Source organism: Dermacentor andersoni, chromosome 7 (genome assembly GCF_023375885.2).
Source record: "Dermacentor andersoni chromosome 7, qqDerAnde1_hic_scaffold, whole genome shotgun sequence".
NCBI lineage: Eukaryota > Metazoa > Arthropoda > Arachnida > Ixodida > Ixodidae > Dermacentor > Dermacentor andersoni.
The window spans coordinates 46,941,956-46,965,256 of record NC_092820.1 but is presented as its reverse complement, the minus strand read 5'-3'; the positions used below and the strand labels follow the sequence as shown (position 1 = coordinate 46,965,256).

The 23,301-nt window shown below is 46.6% G+C and overlaps 1 long non-coding RNA gene across 1 annotated transcript; it reads right to left on the bottom strand.

The window, feature by feature from the left end:
* Positions 1–1,001: 1,001 nt before the first annotated feature.
* On the bottom strand, positions 1,002–4,365 carry LOC126535285 (uncharacterized). Its single transcript, XR_007600475.3, has 2 exons — positions 4,204–4,365; positions 1,002–1,166 (listed from the first exon to the last, which is right to left on the bottom strand). It is a non-coding gene; the product is annotated as an uncharacterized lncRNA (long non-coding RNA).
* Between the last annotated feature and the right edge of the window lie 18,936 nt (positions 4,366–23,301).

Here is a 23,301-nt window from a genome sequence, read left to right as displayed (position 1 = left end):
CATAATTGTCTGACAAATACTGCATCATGTTTGCTATTTTGCCTTCTGTTTCAATTTCACTGCATCTATACATTTTACCAGTGCATGAGTAGGGTTCAAGGCTGTTCTTTAAAATGCTCATGAGCACTTATCATGATCAGTTCCCCATATAAGTGGTTTTGCTGAAGAGAATACAGGAATATGAGCAAAATTGACATGGAACCAACATATAGATAACGTCTGCATGACTGCCTATCAAAAGTTATATTTTCTTAGAAAAAAAAACTGGAACGTGCATCGCGTAATGTAAAACTTATTGCATACACCACCTTCATTAGGATGATACTAGAATATTCAGCGTTGTTTGGAGTCCCCATCAAGTGACGCTTAAGAGGAAGTTGGAAAGAGTCTGGCGGCGCGTTTTATTTGTTCGACATAACGAAGGAAGGAATCGGTCACGCTTATGTTACAGCGTTGAAACTTCAATCTTCTTGAGGTACGTAGGAAAAAATATAGGCTGAAGGTGCTTTATCAAATAATGCAGGATCAACTTAAGATTGATAAGCTCAAATATCTACATGCTCCAGACAAAAGATACCCGCGAACTAACCACGACTACGTCATAAAGCCGGAGCATACCAACAGTGATACATATCGATACTCATTTTTCCTGGATGCGATAGAAATGTGGAACCAATTGCCAAACGCTATTGTTAGCCTAAAAGATGTCACCGACTTTGAAAATGCTGCTGAGGCATATTTATGGGAGTTTTCGATTTAGTTTTGAAGTGCCAAGTGATATGTGCGACTTGATATTCATTGTACGTATTTTGATAAACGTCAGAAGTGTGCTGAACAGCATTCAAGTGAACATCTTATTAACTGTGAATTGACAAGTGTTAAGCAACTTTACGTACATTGACATTGTCCATATTTGATTTATGTAATTGTATTGTCCTCTCTGTTATGACCCTCTATGAGGGTTGACAGCATTAATAAATAAATAAATAGACAACGAGGAATGTGGGTAAGAACACTTTATTTTCAGCACACGTTTTTTTAATGAACTGCTGTTATACTGCTAAAATCTGCACATTTAATAAAAGTACACTGCTCTGCTTCATCACTCCATGCTAAGTGCAAGTATCCTGTACCAGGAAGTCAAACCAAGATGTGGGATGTTCAGTCTGTAAAAATAAAAACGAGTTTGAAACATTAACGTGCAAAAACTAAAGCACACTCAAGAAAATAAACACAGCACAGGAACATATCCAATGAATCAGAATTACCTTTGAGAGCAAACATATAGTTTCTATGGCACAGTGGAGAAACCTTATTCCTCCGGCTTTTTTTGAGCGCGAGAAAATATGAAAGTGCATGCGTTCTCCCCATATTGTGTATCTGTCACCTTTTCACACGCAACAAAGATGTTGTCTCAGTGTGCCCAACTGTCTTTGCATATCCATTTCTCTGCTCTCATACCATGATACCTACAGTTAAAGGCTGTAGCAATGCTTAGCTTGAATGAACCAACACAAGCTACATGCACTGTGCTGTTGAACATGGCATTGTAAGTTAGATAAATGCACAACACATTCATGTGCTAATCGTGATTGTAGGCGAGATAAATAAAAAGAAGGTATGTAAATAAGAATGTTCCCTAATAAGCTATGCAGAAGTGCTCTCCCGTTTGGACAGAAGCTGAGCACAACTTCAGTGAACAAGAAGCCAACTTATACAGCATTTAAAATCTAGGTTCTAAATGTGCTACAGATTTTTCTGAAATCATGGTCGAAAATGTAGGTGTTAAAGGTGACAAACATTTAAACAGGTCTCTGTTCGGACTGGTAATGCTATGTGTCGCCTAGTTTGATAAAATATGCCGTATCACTGGTCTCCCGAGCTAAGGCTGCTGTCCAGTTGCCAGTGCAAATCACTCAATTATGTCTAGGGCACGTTTGAGCAAAAGGCAGCCAAGATTACTGTGCCACTGAGGTCTATTTCCTGACATCTGATTTCTTCTCAGAAAGTGAACTCTCTAAAAAAAACCTTCACAACAAAATAACGCAAACCTTTCTTGAGAAAAGCCACCACACTGGTCCTTGAACACTAATTACACAGTGGCTCTTTGTGATGTAATGTTATGTACGTCAGCACCTAACGAAGTACAGGAAAATTTAATAATGGCAGCGTGACAGGTACACAAAAAAGTAAAGGGATAAAACATCACATAGGCTGCCATCAGTGTTCATATCTCCATTTCAATGTGGATGTTTTTAGCAGTGAATACATGTTCTCATTAAACTGAGTCATATTATTACAAAAGCGAAGGGCAAGGGTCTTTACATTCTAAACTGACAAATGTGCTTTATTACGATTCACCACAATACAGGAGGTGTTTTGCAGTGAACCATCACATAAGGTTTTGGCTAACTACGGCGGGCGTGTCCTGCAGCGGGGCCTCTTGTGTATTGCGGTAAAGCGTATTATTGTGACAAGAGCTAACCTGGCATGTATGGCTTTAGCCAACAAAAGTTCTCAAGACATCATGCATCCTGCCACGAAAATCTGCTTTGATGAGAGTGGAACATTAGGTTAGTCGCTGACAGAAACCATACATTCCAGATTCACGTAAATCTTTCCCAATAACGGCATGCTTCACCGCAACACACAAATATGTTGCGGTGATAACGGTGGTCGGACAGGCTGGTGCAAATGTTTCGACAGGGGAGCGTGCCTTCATCAGGGCAACTGCTTTCCTTGGCAGTTTTCATATACGTGAGTCCCCCAAACTCCCAACAGGGGAGATTTACCTGGACCTTTGCCAAGAGACGTACTGACAAGCGTTTGGTAGTGGCTGGTAGAGATGCAGGAGTCTAAAAAGCGTTGCGAAATTCGGTTCCGTAAGGTTAGCTTCACCGCAATACAAATATGTTAAGCGGTAAGACATACAAAATATGTTGCGGTGAATCATAGCAAGGGTACCTGGCCTTTGATGCAAAGCAGCTTCCCAAGAGGCACGGTAATCCCGTGGCTAGTTATGCAGTTCCCCGCATGCGAGTGAGTTCCCTGCGTTCGGCGGTTTCCCAGTGACATACAAAATTACATTGATTGACTGTGTTGTAAATGGGCGACGGCACTATATGCTGATGCAAGAGCGTCGTTTCGCTTTCCAAAACTGCGCTCGGCTAAAGAGAACAACCTTGACTCGCATATGACCAAAGCAGTTGAACAGGAAACTACGAAATTACGTAGCTATTATGGAAGAAATCAACAGCTCAGAAAAAAATGGCCGTGTAAACATTAACTGGCTTACGAGGTCGACAAACCAACGGTTCAAAGCATCACAGCCACGTCCGAAATAGCGCTGAAGGCCGGCCAGTACACTTAGGCGCCTCGGCGCGCGTAATGTAACAGGAGACGGCAGGTGCACGCGTACATCATTAAGGAACACATATTATTTATGTCGGTGAAAGCGGTCACTCTTCAGTTCTGACATGCTTCAACGCGTAACACTAGTCTACTGCGGCGAAGCTGACTTCAGGACGCCGATTTCTTCAACTCATCTAGCGAGGCAGGTCCGTTTATCACGCTTGGCAACGTTTGACATTTTCTGCCTTAATTTCGTTTGTTCTTTTTAATTTTCTTATCACAGTGACCCTGTATCACGCAGTAGCAGAGCTAGTGCCGCGTCTTAACTGCGTTAGGAAAGGCAAGCGTGTATGCAGCAGGCACGGCGGCATTGGCTCTTGTTTGGAAACTTCAAGAGACGCTCTTCCGCGCAGCGATGTCGTTTGTATTATTAAAAGAATGCAGGTGATGATTAAATGAGCCGCTGCAAAGCTGTAAAAAAGCAGTAGTAATGCTGTTCTAAGATCCTCTCGCTCGAGCGAGATGGTCTTAGAAAAAAAGCGCGATGTAACGCGATCTGACGGAACAGCTCGTCATGCCAGTGTTTTCTTACGTCCTCGTTCTTTCGCGCATCCTCACCTGAACCAGACTACTGAATGGTTCGGTGCACGCACTGACGATCCTGACGGAGGCAATACCACTCACATGAGCAGCTCCATATAAGATGCCACGGCCCATTCCACATGCCGGCTGCAATTTGACGCGGCCAGGAGGCAAAATATGCGCACAAGGTACCTAATGGTAACGCATCAAACTGCTCACAGCCCCAATCCTTTATTACACGCATATAGCGTGGAAAGATGAATTACTCACGCTCTAAGTGGGCATGGAATACGGACCGTTTCGCAGCGCAGCCGGCTCCGCAAGACGGCCGCCATGGAAATGAGCGGATGTGACATCATGGGTTATAGCGGACGTGACGTCATGGGTGAACGTAGACATTTCGGGCACCTTTCGTCTGCTGTGCCCCGGGCACAGCAGACACGGCCTTAAGTCTAAACAAGAAACACTAGAAACTAGGCTCGTTGAAATGCTTACCCGCATTGAAACACTTGAGCGTAAAACCAACAAGACTAGCTCCATGAGTCATCACATAGCTGGCGTGCATGATACTGCCACGCGCCTGACGTCACAGCGAACTTCAACCCAGAATCGCATAGACGACCTAGAAGATTGGTGCAGACGCGAAAACTTGATTATACATGGTATTCCTAACGCACATGAAACATGGCAACAAACTCAGCAGAAAGCGCTTGCCTTGTTTTCCACCGCAATAGGCAGTAGGATCTCAGAATCCGAGATCGAAGGCGCACACCATTTAGGCAGTTACAGAGCATCAAAATGTCGGCCTGTTATTATAAAGGTTACTTCATTTGCAACCAGAGAAAATGTGCTGGCATTACGGCCAAAATTCAAAAAGAATAGAATCTCAATAGCTGAAGACTTTTGCGCCGCCACTCGCCATGCTAAAAGAAAGCTCGTTGAATTCACCAGAGGTTTACGCGGGTCACCGATCTTCCAGCTGCGGCACAACAAGCTCATTGATCACAATAAACGCTATATGTACGACGTAGCCGGCAGCAGCATTAAAGCGCTAATCCCGCCCATTTCTGTTGATTCAACTAACAATGTATCACTTCCTTCAGCGCCAAACATGACCGGTGAAACATCACCATAGGAAAGTGCGAGGGGACGTGGTGGTTTGTTGCCGGCACCCAGTGTGTCTGTACTTTTAGCAAATGTTAGAAGAGTACTTAATAAGCGTGAGTCACATGAGTCAGTTGTTGACACGTGCAATTCGGCTATCATGGCGCTCACTGAAACCTGGCTTCACCCAAACATTACTGACAACGAAATATTTCATGACCTACCTAGCTAGCTTCAGCATTTATCGCTGTGACAGTGAATAACGTGTAGGGGGCGGTGTTATGTTGGTTATCTCGCGAGATATTCCGTCTTCCTCTATTTCTGTTCAAACTAATCTAGAAAGTGTATGGGCGCACGCTTATATCTGTCATAAAACCTTGGTGTTTCAGGTTTGCTATTGTCCGCCCAACAATTGTTCAAATTTTGCTGCTGATTTACATGAAGCCATTAGTACCATTATTGCACGTCATTTTAAGGCTTTGATTTTTCTTCTGGGAGACTTCAACTTTCCCAACATTTCCTGGTCTTCTGATCTCCCGGATTTAAAACCGTTTTCATCAGAAAGCTTTGATTTTATCAATCATTGTTCGGTATTTTCTCTTTATCAGCTTGTTTCACAACCTATTGGGCTATCGCACAATACGGCGAATACGCTTGACCTTATACTAACAAACTGCCCTGATATGGTCTCTGATTTATCGTCTCGACCAGGTATTAGCGATCGTTTAGCGCTCTGTTTTGAAGTAAAATATTGTCAGTCAATAAATCGGAGAGTCAAAAGTTTCCTTCGTAACTACAGCAAATGCAACCTTTAAGCTATTAATAGCGAACTGTCTAAGTTTCTTAGCGTTTTCTTAGATGATTCTGAAAGCCGTACTACATAAACTAACTGGAATATGTTTATAACAGTAGTACATAAACTAATTGACAAGCAGGAACCTATGTGCACTATTTCTTTGCATTCAAAAGCAATTTGGTATAACTCGCATTTAAAACGACTTCGTACCAAGAAAAACGGCTCTATCACTCTTCCGTCCGAGCAGTGTTTGGATGCACATGTGAAACCAAACAATACTTATGTCTCCGCACTGAAATGTTCTCGTAATAATTTCCTACAAAATACTTTGCCTACTATGCTCAGTAATGATCCAAAAAAGTTTTGGTGAACCATTCACCCCGACCATAGCAGCGAAATCTCGTTACTTGACTCTTCTGGTAAAGCAATTCCAGTTGCCGACTGCTCTGTGGTGTTAAATGATGTCTTTTTCCTTAATTTTGTTAAAACTTCTTCTACAACATTTCCCAACGGGCAGTGTTTTGATTCTCTTACAATGGATCCAGTAATTATTCAACCCCTTGGCATAGCAAATGTTATCGAATCATTGAAAGTGTCCTCAAGCCCAGGAATTGACGTTCTCAATTCTAAATTCTTAAAAAACTACCAGAATATATTCTAGTATTATGCTATCCAAGATATTTCTACAATCAATTGATGAATCCACACTGCCATCCGACTGGAAAGTCGGTAAGGTGGTTCCAGTTCATAAATATGGAAGCACCCCTAAGCTACCGCCCGATTTCACTAACTAGTATTCGGTGTAAAATGCTCGAACATGTCCTTTACACAAACATTGTTAATTTCCTTGATGCCAACTCGTTCTTTTCGAAGGCCCAACACGGTTGCCGCCGATCTCTTCCCTGCGGAACACAGTTGGCTTCGTGTACACATAAGTTGCATACAATTCTTGATCGTCGTTCTATACCTGGCTGTGTCTTCCTAGTTTTGCCTAAAGCTTTTGAAAAAGTTTGCCACAGTTTACTTCTCTTTAGATTAAGCAAATTGAACATTGATAGGAACCTTCACTCGTTGATCGAATATTTTCTAACTCGACGCTCACAATTCGTGCCTCCTAACACTTTTAATTCCCCGTTCAGGCCAGTTCATTCTGGCATGCCCCTAGTTTCAGTGCTCGGCCCTCTCCTTTTTGTCATTTATAATAATGACTTGCCCCAATGCGTGACCTCTAACATTAACTTATTCGTCGACGATTGCGTAGCCTTCCGACAAATTATTGACGAAATGATGTTAGGATCCTTCAAAACCATATCAACTGTATATCTAACTGGCGTAAAGTCTGGCTGATGGAACTAAACACAACGAAATGTAAAGTATTGCGTATCTCCCGTACAACTTCTTGCCCCACTTCCTACTTGTTCGAGAATTCCGCTCTCGAATCCGTAACATCCTACTGATACTTAGGTGTCCACATACCTTCCTCTATTTCTTGGTCTCTTCATATTAGCAAAATAATTAGCAATGCAAACCGCTCATCAGGTTACCTCCAGTGCAATTTTTCATCTGCTCCTGTTTCTCTAAAGCTCCTCCTTTACAAATCTTTAGTCCGAAGTAAACTCGATTATGTCTCATCCATCTGGGACCCCAGCACATCTATATTAACCTCTGCCATCGACCTTGTTCTGTCCGCTTTATTCTAGTAAACTATAGTCGTACTGCCAGTATCACATTAATAAAAGATTTTCTACAGCTTGCGTCACTCGCGTGTCGCCGTTTAGTGTCCCTTCCAAAAAGTGTGCTACAGTCCCCACACTACACAATGACCTTATTCTTTCTCCATCATACATTTCCCCTCGTTTCGATCATGCACAAAATGTGGGAATAACGTCGTGCTTAACGCAAACATGTTATCAATCATTTGTACCCTGCCCCACACAGGACTGGGATCACCTTCCGGGATCAGTTACGTCCACTGCTGACTATTTCCAGCTTCATAATGTTTTAAACACAGGTGCATTGCAATGCAACGAACCAAGTATGCAATCATATTTGTTATCGGTCAATTGCTTGAATTTTTGTTGCTTCCCGCCTTTATCTAATCTTTTTAGCTAACATTGTATTAAAAGAACAGAAACCTGTATCGTGCCTTTTTTTCCGTATGTTCCACTCCCCTGAAGGTGAAAGTAATAAATAAATAAATAAATAAATAAATAAATAAATAAATAAATAAATAAATTTCCGCTGCGTGGGCTCAGCGGGCGATGGCGTCAAGTGCATATTCACTGGTCAGTGCTGTGTGAACAGGGAGGGTTGTGTCGAAGGGCAGTGGTGGTTCTCGGCCAAACAGAAGGAAAAATTATAAATAACTGGCTGTGTCGTGGTGCGACGAATTTTAATGAAATGTGACAAACGGTAGAGCGAAGTACCAATCAGTGTGGTCTGAAGAGACATATGTTGCGAGCGTGCCTGTGAGAGTGCGATTGAGACGCTCCGTGAGGCCATTTGTTTGCGGATGGTATGACGTGGATAGCTTGTGCGTCGTGGCACAGGACTACAGGATGTCTGCGATAACTTTTGACAAGAATGTCCGGCCAAGGACTCTGAGAACTTGTCACGCAGCTCCATGTAATAAAATCACGTCGCGTAGAAGTAAATCGGCGACATCTGTACGCAGCTTGTAGGAAGCGCTCGGGTGATGCCGTAGCGCGTGGCGTAATCCGTGGCCATAACGATCTACCTGTTCCCAGAGCTAGAAAGAGGGAAAGGGCCAAGTAAGTCCAAACAAACCCGAAAGAATGATTCCGCGGGAATGTCGATTGGTTGAAAGTATCGAGCAGGGAGCGCAGATGGTGTCTTGCGTCGCTGGAAGTTCTCACACGCAGCTATCTATTTTCTAACGGAGCGAGCAAGCCTTGGCCGAAAGAAGCGTCGGCGGATCCGGTCGTAGGTACGTGACACACCCAGGTGATCGGCAGTGGGGCGGTCGTGAAGTTCGTGGAGAAGAGCCCAGCGAAAGTGTTTAGGGATCACAAGGAATATGCAGGGCCGTCGGGCTGAACGTTGTGGCAGTAGAGTACGCCATCTTAAAGCGTGAGTAAGCGAATGGAACTGCCGGCAAGTGACGATTCTAGGCGGTCAGTGATGATACGCAAGGACGGGTCATGACACCACTCTGTCGGCGACATGGAGCAGTAGAAAAACGAAAAGAGCACAGGTGTCAGTGTCAGTATCAGACGTACAGGACGCGTCTTCGACTGGGTAGCGAGAGAGGGAATCTGCGTTCTGGTGTTGGCGTCCCGACTTAGAGATATTCCCTGTAGAGATATTCTTGTAGCCGAAGAGCCCAACGACCGAGCCGGACAGTAGGATCCTTGAGCGACGAATGCCAACAGAGCGCATGATGGCCTGTGATTACTGATAAGGGCTTCTTATAGGAATATGGGCGGAACTTTGAAAGAGGCCAGACGAGAGCAAGACATTCGCGCTCGGTAATCGAATAGTTGTGCTCTGCAGTTCTCAGGAGCCGGCTGCGTAGTCTATAACGCGGTCGTGTCCGTGTTGGCGTTGCGATAAGATAGCGCAGATCCCATAACCATTGGCATCGGTTCGGACCTCTGTAGGGGCGGACGGGTCAAAGTGGGCCAAAACCGGGGGATTGGTGAGAATCGGGATAAGGCGTGAAAATGTGGTAGCCTGAGGGGAACCCCACGCAAAAGATTCGTCTTTATTGAGAAGTTCAGTGAGTAGTCAAGCGACTGCTGCATAATCTTTCACGAACCGTCGGAACTAAGAACAGAGCCCCACAAGACGCCCGACGTCTTTGATAGACTGACCTACAAGAAAAGCCAATACTGCTCGAACCTTCTGCGGGTCGGGTCGTACTCCGGAAGCATCGACGAGATGGCCTAGCACTGTAATCTGTCGGTGCGCGAAGTGGCACTTCGATGAGCTTAATTGGAGCCCAGCCTTGCTGAAGACGTCAAGGACAGCTGCAACGCATGCTATTTGTAAGCACCAATGAAGTTAATTCAACTCTCCTCAAATCTGGCGTTCCACAAGGGTCTGTGCTTATACCGCTGTTGTTTTTGATCTACGTTAAAGATTTACCTGATAGCATTTCGTCTAAGATTTCTTTTTGCAGAAGACTGTGTAATATGTCGTAAAATTACTAATGACGCTAATATTTTATCTCATCAGGACGATTTAAACACACTGCATAATTGGAGTATAAAATGGTGCATGCAGCTCAACGTCAAGAAATGTAAATCGATGCGAATATCTCGTACTAATGAAGCTTGTCCTGCCTATTTACTTGATTACATTCCTTTAGAAAGCGTATGAAACTGCAAATATCTGGGTGTTCATATAACCTACAACTTTTCCTGGAAGTACCATATCGAATTTATAACAAGCAAAGCTAATCGCACACTTGGATGTCTTCGCAGAAACTTCTCGCACGCACCATTATCACTCAAAAATTTGTTATACACGACATTTGTCCGTCCACCCTTGGAATATGCATCATCAGTATGGGACCCACATCATGCCATCTCAATTAACTGCCTTGAAAGCGTCCACAATCGCTCCGCTCGGTTTATGCTAGCTAATCACCATCGTACGGCAAGCGTAACACAAATGAAGGCAACACATAACCTGCCTTCGCTATTAATCCGCAGAACACAATCACGCCTATGCTTATTTCATAAGATTTAGTACCAGAACGCAGCGCTTCGGTCAGCATGGATTAATCGAGCACCATTCATCTCCTCACGCAGATATCACACGCATAAAGTACATGTGCCTCGCTCTAACACACTAACCCATTCGCAATCACTTTTGCCCAAAACATGCAAGGAATGGAACGGTCTGCCAGCATCCATTGTTAGTATAAGTAATCCTGTTGAATTTACAAACGCTTTCGTTAACAACATTTAAATCATGAAACTTGTGTTCAATATATCGTGTCCTTTCATTGTATAAATACTATGTGCAACTTAACTGTGTATGTATTGACCTATCATTCCCAACCTGTTTTATTGAAAAGTGTATCAACAGATTTCTCTGGGGAACTACCGCTATTATTTTTGTCTATGATGTGTAAATCAGTGAGCGAGCATGATTTATCATTGTTACTTATACTGTGCCTTTTCTGTACGTTCTTTTTACCTCCTTTATGTTGCCTCTCGCCTCTATAATATATACTTACTCTGAGGGTGCTGTAAATAATAAAAAAAACATGCTCAAGGTGCTTCTCACATGTAGGAGAGAACACAAGGACGTCGTCGAGGTAACAAAGACAAGTTCACCAATTGAAACCTTCAAGCAGACAGTCGATCATCCGTTCGAACGTGGCGGGGGCATTGCAGAAACCGCACGGCATAACCTTGAATTGGTAGAGGCTATCTGGAGTGACGAAAGCGGCCTTTTCTTGGTCCTTTTCATCGACAGAAATCTGCCAATAACCGGATTGAAGGTCAATGGACGAAATGTCTTTGGCACCGTGAAGACAATCCAGATCGTCGTCCATTGGGGATGAAGGGTAAACGTCATTTTTACTTATTCGGTTTAGGTGGCGGTAATCAACAAAGAAACGTGACGTGCCATCTTACTTTTTGACGAGCACGACCGGCGACGCACAAAGGCTCGATGAGGGCTCAACGATGCCTCTGGCGAGAACCTTGTTTACTTCTTGCTGAACAACTTGCCGCTCTGCCGTCGGCACGTGATACGGTCGGTGGTGAATGAGAACAGCATCACCAGTTTTTATCCGATGCTTAACAAGGGACGTCTGACCAAGTGGTCGATTGTCAGTATCAAATATGTCGCGGTAGGAAAGCAAAAAGCGTATTGGGCGGCTGCTTGGTCAGGTGCGAGGTCCGGAGCTAGCATGGGACGTAATGGACCATCGAGGTTCAAGACATCCTGCGGGTAATCAGGAAGATCTGGAGACGCGTCGGCATCAAAAGCAGTGACGTGGTCGTCTGTCACTGACCGGAGCATGGTCGCTGCTTCTCGTAACACTTCCTTCGTCCAGCCAAAATTCATAACGGGGAGACAAATCTGATTAGCGGCAACGGTTACGACGGAGTGTGGCACAGAGATGTCGCGCGCCAGGAGGACATCATGAATAGGCACGACGACATAGCCGCCATCAGGCACGGTTGCCGTTGAGGTCAATTCAATGAAGGTTAGGGCTTTTGGAGGTAAGCGAATGAACGCTGTAGTGCAGAGGGTGCTCGGTTGTTCGGGGCTAACGTCTGAAAGAAAAATGTCCAGGCACAGCGTACCGGTGGCACAGTCGAAGAGGTCATAATGCGTCGTCAGAAAGTCAATCCCGAAGATTAGGTTATGAGGCCACCTCAAACCTCAGCACGACGAACCATCATCACGGTGAACATAACCATCACGGTGAACATAACCATCAGCACGGTGAACAGCACTGGAACTTGGCAGCCGACAATTCCTATGCGAGCAGTGCACATACCCCTGACGGCAACAGTAGCGCCATTGGAGATGCGTATGGCTCGAGTGAGAAGAAGTTTTTCTTACAGGCGTAAGAAGTTTTTGAGGCGATGACATAGGTTAGCGCTCATTATGTGCACTTGGGCTCCAGTATCAATTAATGCCGTCAAGGGAACACTATCTACGTCTACTTTAATTAGGTTCGTTTTGGTGAGGAGCGTCAACGGAAGATTTGGACAGGACAAATGTGGTGCAGAACTCCCTCGAAGAGCTGCATGACCCAGTTTTCCGTCCGTTGGTTTGGCGAGGAAAATCGGCTAGGCTGGGGGGACGGAGAGCGACGGCGCTGACGCGACGGCGATCGCATGGAGGAGTGGGTGTCAGGTACTTCAGAAGTAAGGTACAGACGGGGAGGTGAATAACGGCGAGCGTCAGCGTATGGGTGAGAATCGGGGAATGAGCTCCACTACGGTGGCATCCAGCTGGTGCCACTGTGGCGGGATACATGACCAACGCGGTGGCAGAGGAAGCAGATCGGTTTGTTGTCTGGGGTTCGCCATTCAGCAGGATTGCGTAGTCTGGGAGCGAAATACTTGTCATTACAGGTTGTGGACATGGGAATCGAAGCCGAATCAGGTCGGGAGACAGAGCAGGTGGTAGGGATGCCGAGGTCACCAATTGTTTGTCGCACGACTGCTTGAAATGGAAACAGTGGGGGCCGCTAGGTCAAAGGTACCGTCAGGAGGTCGTGGATGCAGGAGGGCCGGACTTGCCGCTTCAATTTCACGGCAAACGATACGTGTGACGTTCTGATAAAATGATCGTGTAGCGGTAATAGCGGAGCAAGAGGATGTAGCAGGGGTGTTTGTGAGCCTGGAAAACTGAGACGACACAGCGGTTTTTGGCTACCTCGAAGCGGCGGCATTCTTTGAGGATGGCGTCGATGGTAGAAACATCGGTATAGACGAGCAAATTGAAAAATCAAACGATGCCTTTTAGGATATGGCCAACCTTGTCAACCTTCGTCATGTGGTCGTCGAATTTCCGACAAAGCGCGAGCACTTCCTGTATGTAGGAGACATACGATTTGGTTGACGACAGGACACGGGTGGTAAGCTCTTTTAACGTTGCCTGTTGGTGAACTGACGGGTTGCCGAATGGGTCGCCAAGCCTCTGCTTGGAAATATCCCAGCTGGAGAGCTCGACCTCATGGGTGTGAAACCAGACACGCGGTGTCCCGTCCAGATAAAAGATCACATTGGCAAGCGGGATGGTAGGGTCCCAGTGGAGACTTTGGCTAACACGCTCATGCATGTTGAGCCAGTCGTCGACGTCAACGTCATTTTGGGCGGAGAATGTCCCAGGATAATGGGGTCTAGGAACCATAACATACGTTGTGGTTGGTGCCGCAGGTGTAGGTGGTGACGGGGTGGTTCCATCAGAAGCCATGCCAGAGAAGACGATGGTGCGGCCGCTTCGGCGATCCGTGCCGATGACTGGGAACGATCCAATTCCACCACAATGTTACGCGAAGGACAAGTCAGTAAGACGAGCAACTCTACAGGTTATATTTACAACAGCGGTTGCAGCGCTGACCAGCTAGATTCACAGCGCAAGCCCAGTTTGTTCATCCTCCTTTTTTCTGGAATAATGGCGCCCACGCACCTCGTTCAAACAATCAAATACCACACGTGTGTAGCAATATTATAGCCTCTGATCAGCCTGAAAGGCACGTATAGTGCCTAAAGGAATCAAGATTACCATGCTTAGGTCGACCGCAGCACAATAAGTAAGGATCTAGGCACGCGCAGGGCTTCTTCTAATAGTAAGCTGTTGAATAAACGAGAGCAGCACAGATTTGGGTTAACTTAAACAAACTATACAAAAACAAAGAACACCTTCATTTGTAATAGAATAGTATGACACACAAACCATAAAACACGAGCGCGTAAGGCTGTTTGGGCCAACGGAGTTCACCCACAGAGGTAATCCATTTATATTAACTGAGTGTGTCGCTATAATCTATATCGCCCTTAAAAGGGCAGTTCAACAAGCGAAACTGCTAGCGAAATATTACAAATATTGTCACGGGGTAGTGATGTTAAAGAAGACGGTAGAAATAATGTGAAAGACCAAATAAACTTTTATTCGTCGAACCTGTGCCCACAAGAACAGGCTACACTCAAAACACAAAGATAGCGATTAACACAGCAGGGATCCTCGAAAATCTGATCAGCAGGTCAAGCGCGTCGGCTTTTATACATAAGTCGTCGAATGTTGCAGAGTAATCAATGGGACCCCGTGTCTTCCACAAAGTTCTACACTATTCGCATCGCGCATACATGCAATCAAACTACACAAGGTTTGGTGACAGACATCGGGTGGAACCATCGTTAACATTCCAGAAACTTCCGATACATGCAGGCGCTGCCTGTGTTGTGCGAAAACATTTGTTAGGTGTTGAAACGTGATCCCCCGATCAAGATAAGCAAGTGCACCTGTTTATACCCCCCTCTTAAAGAGCATCGAGCCGATGCTGCAATAAAGAAAAACGCCCATAGCAAGGACACAACAAAATAAGGAAGTTCGTCAGCATGCAAAAAAGGGCTCAAGACGGACTACGTGGACCCATTAAGATCATGCACGCCGCCGCTGTGAAAGCGAAATGCCATCTGGCACGACCCATAGTCCAGTGCGAGAATACGTCGGATGATCTTGTAGGGTCCGAAATAGCGTAGCAATAATTTCTCACTGAGTTCTCATCGGCGTATCGGGGGTGAAACCAAACATGCTCGCCTAGCTGGTATGCGACGTAGCGTCGTCGGTGGTTGTAGTGTCGGCTGTCGGTACGCTGCTGGTTCGAGATCCGTAGGCGGGCGAGCTGTTGGGATTTCTCGGCGTGCTGGAGAAAAGATTCTGTTCATCGGTGATGTGCGGCAGCATGGCGTTTAGTGTTGTCGTGGGGTTCCTGCCGCAGACCTGCTTGAATGGCGCGATCTGTGTTGTTTCTTGCACCACCGCGTTGTAAGCGAAGGTTACGTGCGGCAGGACCACGTTCGAAGTCTTGTGTTTGACGTCGACGTACATTGCTAGCATGTCGGCGAGGGCCTTATTCAGGCGCTCAGTAAGATCATTCGTCTGTGGGTGGTAGACAGTTATCTTCCTGCGTCTTCTCCGTCTGTACTGCAGAATGGCTTGGATGTGCTCCGCTTTAAAGGCCGTTCCTCTCTCGGTGATGAGGACTTCTGGGACGCCATGTCGGAGCAGGATGTTCTCGACGAAGAATTTCACCACTTGGGCTGCATTAGCTTTCGGCAAAGCTTTCGTTTCAGCAAAGCTGGTGAGATGGTTCTTCACCACGATGATCCATTTATTTCCGGTTGTTGACGTTGGAAAGGGCCCCAACAAGTCCCTCCCAATCTGCTCAAATCGTCGGCAAGGAGGCTCGATCAGCTGCAGCATACCCGCAGGCCTTTTCGGTGGTGTCTTGCGTCGCTGAGAGTCTCGGCCTGTTTTGACGTAACAGGCAACGTCGGCGATCAGGGGTGGCCAGTAATCCCAGTTGAAGACGACAACAGCAATTCCTGTCGCAACTAAGAAATTTCTGTGGCGACTACAGAAATTGCTGTTGTACGTCAGAAGTTGCTCATGCTTCTGTAGTTCCGGCAGACATTTCTGACGTTACGACTGAAATTCTGATGTCGCAACAGAAACTTTCTGTCGCGAAGAGCAAGAGTTCTGAAGTCGCAACAGAAACGTTCTGCCACGACAACAAGAGCTCATGAACTCGAAACAACTTTCCATTGCAACAGCGATTCTGACGTCGCAAAAGGAACTCTCTGTCGGGACTACACATTTTCTGCCGTGGCGTTAGAAATGTGGCACTTTCTATCAGAGAGACAACTTGTCACTTTCGCATCGAAGGTGTACAGTGTACTTTTCTCTTCCGCGCTATTCAATCGCGCTTCTCTGAAACCGGCAATGCTGATAGCACCGACAGAAGTATTAAAGTCGATGTGGCCAAGTGTTATAATTGTGCCGTGAAGACGAGGCACCAGCAACGCCCTACCGGCCTCCTCAAAATCGGCCGCTGATCAAAATCATACCACCTTTGGGAATGGCTGCGTATCCGTTTTGTTTCATTTGGTAAAATGTGGCACACAGGCCTGTGAACCTAAATGTACCGTTACACTGACTTATTAGTTAATTTGCCAGAAATATTGCACAAGGTTTTGCGAAGCAAAAAAGAAGTTTTGGGTTGTTCCACAAAGTTGTGTGAAAAGCTGTCTCGCTCGGGTCTCATTAATTTGGTCCGGCGCTGCCGTGAGAAGCCAGTATGCTGTCAGAATGAATACTCATCGACGAATGTTTATGTAGCTATTTCGCAATGAACAAACAAAATATATGCGCGATCAGAAATGTAAAGAGCAAGAGACAACTCTGGAAATTAGCAGTAACAACACTAACAGTGTGCTTGACTATTTCTAAATTTCTTATTTAATATGGATATTGTAGAGCAAAATCGATGTTCTAGCACTCCATGATGTACCTGTCGATGGTAACAACACTTTTGCTTTTCTAGACATGCGGCATTTGACGCGGTGGAGTGAAAGCGCATCTTGGCTCTTAACATGCAAATCTAAACATCAACGCAAAAAAAATTATGAGGTTTTACGTGCCAAAACCACTTTCTGATTATGAGGCACGCCGTAGTGGAGGACTCCGGAAATTTCGACCGCCTGGGGTTCTTCACCGTGCACCTAAATCTAAGTACACGGGTGTTTTCGCATTTCGTACCCATCGAAATGCGGCCGCCGTGAAACATGAACGCAGACAGAGATTCTTACTGTTGACATAGCCAAAATGTAACCCTAGAGATATCCACGTGCCGAAACCATAGATAATTGCTCCACAGACTTGGGACATTCTCCAACGGACGCTTAAAAAGGATATTGACGTGACTCCATGTTCAATTAGGTTTCTACCGTTTAACTTTACAGACGGTCCTCCCTAGGACATGTTCACAGTACTAGGTTTACACAGCCTAAGGAGAAGCAGACTGTGGCATCGCCATTCCGAAAGCCCACGATCTACAAAATCGTTGTTTCGCGATAGGGCTGCTTATTTAAGAAATGTGTACGCTGCGCAGGAACCTCCGCCAGACTGGATGCACTTGTTGGATGCATGTGTCTGTTTGCCTGAGTTTTAAGTGTGCAGTTGTGTCCACGTTGTAATACACCTTCACTTTTGTTTTCCATGTAATAAAGAAAAAAAGTTTGGAGTGGTTCATTGGTAAGGTGCCGGGCTCGGATCCTCAGGTCGCAAGTTCAAATCCCCGACGGGGAAGGTTTTTTTTCTTTTTTTACTTTTATAATTATCTTTTTTGTACTAATTTGGTTTACCAAGCCTTAGAGAGGTGTCTGTCAATTTTTATTTAAATATTGATCAAGAGCTACAGAAATTTCGACTGCAGGACGTCGCACCACAGACAACAGAACGACAGCCAACAGGACGACAGAAACAACATCCCAAAATACGACCGAATGAAATTTCTTGCTGTGTTTTTAAGTGGGACACCTTTCCTGTATCCTCGATAGCGTCCGGGAGAATCCTAGGTGCCCAGTGGTCGGATGGTCATGCAGGGCGTGCAGTACTTCTGGGCGCAGCACTGAGGGAACAACAAGAAGGTAGTTGGCACGGGCTAGTGAGAAGTTCCTAACTTGTAGGTTGTTTGGAAGCGAGAACGAAGACAATCATCGCCTAAATCCCCTTGTCACAACGTCGCTCTACCCTTCCAAACACTAGTCGAGGCTTCTTAGCTCCGGGTCTGCTCGTTCCTGTTCAGCGAAGTCTTCCCCACCTATTATTCCAAGGAAGGTGTCGTCATCCTCGTCATCTTGCGGCGGCGGGTCAATGGGGCCTCGTGACAGGCAATCGGCATCAGAGTGTTTTTCGTCCGCACTTGTCGGATGCAGTGATTTCGTATTCTTCGAGCCTGAGGCTCCACCGCACCAGGCGCCCTGAATGATCCTTTAAATTTGCTATCCAACACAACGCGTGATTTTCGCTGACGACAGTGAACGGCCTGCGATATAGTTAAGGGTGAAATTTTGCTGTAGCCCAAACGATGGCGAGGCATTCCATTTCGATAGTAGAATAATTGCCTTCCGCTTTTGACAGTGACCCACTAGCGTAAGCTATCACCCGTTCAAGTCCGTCTTTCCTCTGGACTAGGGCGGCACCGAGGCCTAGACTATTGGTGTTAGTGTGGATTTCGGTATCGGCGTCCTCGTTGAAGTGCGCAAGTAGCGGCGGCGACTGCATGCGTCATTTGAGTTCTTCAAATGCATCGGACTGCGTTGTTTCTCATTTGAACTCGATGTCACATGTTGTTAGATGTGTCAGCGGCTGAGCGATGCGTGAAAAGTCCTGAACAAATAACATGTAGGCGCACATGCCAAGGAATCTTCGCAGTGTCTTCTTGTCGATGGGCTGCGGGAACTTTGCGATGGCAGCTGTCTTCAGCAGGTCGGAGCCAACTCCGAATTTGCTGATGACATGGCCTAGGCACAGAAGCTCCTCGTAGCCGAAGCGGCACTTTTCCGCCTTCAGAGTGAGTCCTGATGACTTGGTGGTCTCTAGTACTGTCGCAAGCTGCCTAAGGTGATCGTCCGAAATTTCGGTGAAGGCGTCGACATAATTCAAGTAAAGAAGTCAAGTCTGCCACTTCAGCCCTGCCAACACCCTGTCCATAACGCGCTGGAACGTTGCAGGCACCGAGCACATTCCGAATGGCATGTCCTTGAACTCGTAGAAGCCATCTGGTATGATAAAGGTGGTGTTTAGCAATCTCTATCGTCGACAGCTATTTTCCAGTAGCCAGACGGAAGATCTATCGACGAGAAATAATTAACGTTGCAGAGCCGATCCAAGGCGTGGTCTATCCGTGGGCTGAGGTATACGTCCTTCTTCGTGATCGTGTTAAGTGGACGGTAACCGACGCAGAAACGTAGGGTGCCGTCCTTTTTCTTTTCCATGACTGCAAAAATAAAAAAAAAATTATTTTAGGGCGTTACGTGCCAAAACCACTTTTTGATTATGAGGCACGCCGTAGTGGAGGACTCCGCAAATTTCGACTACCTGGGGTTCTTTAAAGTGCACCTAAATCTAAGTACATTGGTGTTTCACCAAAGCTACAGGAGATGCCCACGGTGTTTTCGGCGACTGCGTAATAACGTGCAGCATTTCGCCGACGTGTTGCCTAATCGCTTCACATTCTCGCGTCGAAACTCGGTAAGGGCTCTGGCGAAGTGGTTGAGCGCACTCTACGGTCATGATGCGATGGTTTGCGACTGATGTTTGTCGAATCCACGATGACGTCGAAAAGCAATCTTTGTATCGTCTAAGCAGACTTCTGAGCTGTTGCTACTTAATCATGAGGAGACATGGATTTATGCCGAAGTCTGGTTCGGGAACGATGGTTGTCGGGGTAGATGCGGTAGAATCCGAGAGGACAAACGTGATGCTCGTTTCCAGAATTTCATCGATGTACGCGATCGTCGTGCCCATGTTGATGTGCTTGCACTTCTGGCTGAAGTTTGTCAGCTACACTTTAGTTTTTCCTCCATGCCGTCGAGCGATCCCTCTTGCGAATCAAATTTCAAGTTCAAGTACCAGAGGTTCCTCACCCTCCAATACCCCTTCTACGGCAGCGGGTATTTCGGTGTTGACGGAAATAATAGAGTTTTATTTGGGAGTCCGCAACACTTCTGCGTACGAAGGAAGCCCGCGGAGGCGAAAGCGCGCATGCGCAGTACCAAGAAGACCGGACAGTCTCTTGTGTGCGCCCGCAGCTTCTCTAAAGCTGCGCAGCGTTCGCTACAGGCTCTGCGAGCACTGCGGGACGTTCTCGCGTGTTTTCGGGCCTCCACGAGAGCGCATTTTTCGATATGGCTCTTGCCAAAGATGTGACTCGGGCTTGTGATTTGACTTCCTGGCGGCTGATATTGGCTACACAGTTTCAGAAGCGGGCATATGGCGTCACTGATTAGCGCACTACCGGCTCCTGCTCGTACAAGTCAGCAATCCCCTTGTCAACTTTAGCGTCCGGCCACCTATAGCCGTTTCATGCGCCGTGCTTCGCTAGGTACATACGACCTCGCGCGCTTCGTACGTGGGTGGTTGTGGACGGCCAAATAAAATTGCCTAATAATGCTGGAGTGCGGCGGGACGCTCACGTGATGTTCGAGCACACTCAAAGCGAGGTGACTACGAGAGCTCTCCGGCGGTATTGCTTGATTTTCTGACAGCGTTATCGATTTTGACTTAAGATCAATGATTGCGCCGTGTTGGTGCAGGAAATCCACACCGAGATTGACGTCTCGTGAACGCTGTTGGAGGATAACGAAGATGGCAGGGTAAGTCTGGTAATGAACGGTAATGCTTGTCGTGCAGTTTCCAGTCGGCGTAATGAGGCGTCCTCCAGCGGTTCGAATTTGAAGGCCTTCCCATGCAGTCTTAACTTTCTTCAGCTGGGCGCCGATGTCTCCACGAAGACCGTGAATGCGTGGCCGTTGAGAAGCACGTCGAGGTCGGTGGTTCTTTGTCTTGGGTTAAAGTTAGGAAATGGCCTCGGATCACGGCTGCGTCACGTTGACCTGTGGCTGGTACGTGGCTTCGTCAGGTCGTCTTTTGCCGGCGTATTCTTTGCTTCCGCAGTTCGTCGGGACGGCGGCGTGTCGTTATTATGTCGTCGAGGTAGTCTTTGTCGTCTTCGTCGGCAGCGGAGGATCTTCGTCAGTTCGACGAACTACAACCGCACCTCCAACGGTTGCTGCTTTTAGTTTTCCGGATACGGTCTCGCAGAGCGGCCCCTGGCTGGGCCAGTGTATGGACGTCGCTAGGGCGACAGGTAGTGGCCTGGTGATCGCGAATGGTATAGTCATCGAGAGCTCCACTGAGTAGCCGCGAGTTAGCCGGCGATATCGCGAGGTCGTTCGCGAAGCTGCGGTCGCGGCGCATGAACGGCGAACCCTCGCAGTCCCATCTCCCTGGTGATCGCGAACGGTATAGTCATCGAGAGCTCCACTGAGTAACCGCGAGTTAGCCGGCGATATCGCTAGGTCGTTCGCCAAGCTGCGGTCGCGGCGCATTAACGGCGAACCCTCGCAGTCTCATCTCCCAGTATGGGCATCGTCGGTAGACGTGACCCACCTCTCCGCAGTGGTAACCGAGCGGGCGGTGGCCAGGAGAGCAACAGACCTCTGTCTACCTTGGATTGCTGTGCGGCGCGATAGGTTGGCGTGTTGGCGGCGACGGTGGTGGACGACAGAACTGTGGTGCCACTGGGCCTTGCTGCGGGCGCGGAGGGCGAACGTGACGGCAGGCTACGTCGGCGTATGTCATCGCTTGCAGCTGAACCTGCGGCGATTCAGGGGCTACTCCATGTGATTAGTGGAGCTCACCGCGTACGACGTCGCAAATCGAAGCCACTTGAGGCTGTGATGAAGGGAACAGCTTTTGTAGCTCCTCCCGCACGACCGCATGAATAGTCTCGCGCAGGTCGTCGGTCGCCAGTGACTGAATTACGACGTAGTTTGTTGAGTTCGTGGGGCGCTTGAACTGCCAGTTCCGCATTTCCAGTGTGTTCTCGATGCTGGTGGCCTCGCGAAGTAACTCATCGAGGGTATCCGGTGGGTTTCGTACCATTCCGGCGAAGAGTTCCTGCTTTACACCACGCATGAGTAGGCGGACTTTCTTCTCCTCGGACATGTCACGTGGTATCGACATTTAATAACACAGTAGAAATACTGTGAAAGACAAAACTATTATTCGACGAACATGTGCCCACAAAATCAGGCTACACTTAAGGCACAATGATAGCGGTCAGCAAAATCGGCGCTGGATAAAAATCTGATCATTCGGCCAAGCGCCTAGGCATTTATACATCAGTTGTCGAATGTTTCAGAGTAATCGCTGGAACCCGCGTGTCTTCCACAAAGTTCTATGCTTTTCGCTTCGCGCGTACATGCAATCAGATTGCACAAGTTTCGGTGACAGAATGCGAGATAAAGCATCGATAACAATCCAAAAACTTACACACACACACACACACACACACACACACACACACACACACACACACACATATATATATATATATATATATATATATATATATATATATATGTGTGTGTGAGGGAATGAGTTTCAGTGTCCTTGTTTCTATGAATCCAACTTTGTAATAGAAGCTACCCTAATAATAATGCACATTAATGTAACATCTCTTCATTTATATTTCAGGTGGAGAATCTCGTTACGTGTGCCTTAGTAAGTAAGAATTCTTTGGAAACGTCTTTTAGTCGCAGTGGGCAGAATACGTGCGTAATGGTCCCATCGTAAACCATTCCTGCTTAACTTGACCGGCAAGCCTGTCACCGCTGTGGTCATCTTTAACGAGCCGAGTAGCTTGAGGTGGAAATGAAACGTTCACCTCAGACGTAGCTACGAAATAATATGTAGTTCCATCTTCATAACTATGAGTGTTAACATTAATGTAATTATAAATAAAGGAATGCATCGCCACGCCATATTGCCACGCCTTCTGGCGTAATCAAGAATAGCTAATATACATGTAGATGCCCTTTTTATAAATCCTGAGTTGGAACTCAGCGTTAGAGACCGTTCGTTCTTTTTTTCGGTCCTCAATGCACTATTGCGTCCTTTTTTATAATTGATTGCCAACCAGTTAGGTTTAGACCACGGCGTCATGTACCGAGGCGTCTACCGCCACTTTACCGCTTTTATCTTGGCACACCCTGTCATCTAGAGGCTGCCACGATGTCTTCGCGTCGTGAGTGTCTGAATAATTCAGAATAATGTGTCTGATTGTATATGACGTGGGCTAGGTTGCACCAGCACCACATAAATTAAAAACGAATGTGTTTTTACATTGAAGAGTGGAACACACCTAATAGTGCATAATAAGTGATAAAAAATGCCATGAA